Raw genomic sequence first — 1,327 nt, 5'->3', positions numbered from 1 at the left:
GATTTTTTCATAGATTTTCTGTCTCATGTAATACTGTCAGGATATAGTGAAAGTTTCTGCAAATATGACAAAAGGTTATTTTTATAAAATTTACCTACTGCAGCTTTAATATGTGGTATTAAATGAGCTGTTTTTGATAGTACCAAAGCATATAATTTTCAATACGTCCCAGATGAAACTAAAGCTAAAGGCTTGTTCTTTCTGATATAACTTATTTTATTTATTAATAGCAAGAACTGTAGCTTGTGACAGGCCAGATAACAGCCTTATTAAACATTTGAAAAAGTACAATGTTGGTATGTGTTTACGGCTGTAAAATGATTACCCATGGGGCTGTGAGAAATGTATACACTCCCCAGCCCTCTGCAGGACCTTACTTTATCAAGCTATCAACAGACCCTGTTCTCTCTTTGATCATGCATATTTGCAGGAAAAAACAGTCTTTTTGAAAACCCAGTCAGGCTTATCTTTAGTGCTCATGCTAACCTACTGTGTACACAGGCAGCTAGGAAATGTGTATAGTCTCAACATGTGGGAAGAACATCTGAAAATCAAGTTCAGCAGTTGTTCATTGACTGTTGATGAGTTCACATGAAGGCTATGGCCAAGCTACAGGATGGGAAAGCTCTACCACTGTTTGCACATTCATATTCACTGTGTGCAGTTCCAATATTCGGAGAGCTACCATTTAATCGGATGTGAGCCCCTCTCAGCTGGGACACAGACCATAAAACTCATGACTGAATTCCTTGCAAATGTCACAGCGACTCCTGAGAGTCCGAGTCCAAATATGTTTCATAAAATGTTCTCTCCAGCTGCTGTTCTCTGCTCTCTCCATACATATTACTGCTTAATTAGGATTAAGGCCAAGGCTGTGTCATTGGGAGAGTCAAGCTGCTTCATTGAAAGTGCTTGTACGTACGATGGTCTAATATCCTAAGAAACCCCTTTTCCCACATACATTTCTGCTGTTGGATCAAGGGGGAACGGATGCTGTGTCCTAAAATTTGTGTAACTTTCAAAAACCAAAAATCTGGCCTTTTATCTGTAATACAAGTACCGATTCATGAATTCATCAATCAGTTCCGCATTTCGGTACCTGAGAGCGCATCTGAGTGAGAGAGTAAGTTAGCATAAAGAGAGAGAGACTAACATTATGTTCTCCCTGCAGCTTGTTCAAGTCACAGTGAGACAGGGCACGTAGGCTTTGTAATGCCAAATGCAAAGTGTGCGCCATGTTGGCGGCTAAAGTTAAGGTCCAGGCTGCTTTCAGGGGCGTCCAGCAGCGCAACTCGCCGCCTCTGGAAACTCTCAAAAAACAATAAAC

General features: G+C 40.6%; 1 protein-coding gene across 1 annotated transcript in view; it reads left to right on the top strand.

The window, feature by feature from the left end:
• Positions 1-1,327, top strand: part of adamtsl3 (ADAMTS-like 3) — a gene marked incomplete at its 5' end in the record, with an annotated part of 42,706 nt that overhangs the window by 8,206 nt on the left and 33,173 nt on the right.

Source organism: Morone saxatilis, unplaced genomic scaffold (genome assembly GCF_004916995.1).
Source record: "Morone saxatilis isolate NCDOM2014 unplaced genomic scaffold, NCSU_SB_2.0 Contig11, whole genome shotgun sequence".
Lineage (NCBI taxonomy): Eukaryota > Metazoa > Chordata > Actinopteri > Moronidae > Morone > Morone saxatilis.
Note: the sequence above shows the minus strand (reverse complement) of the source record. Positions and strands in the feature narration are given on the sequence as shown.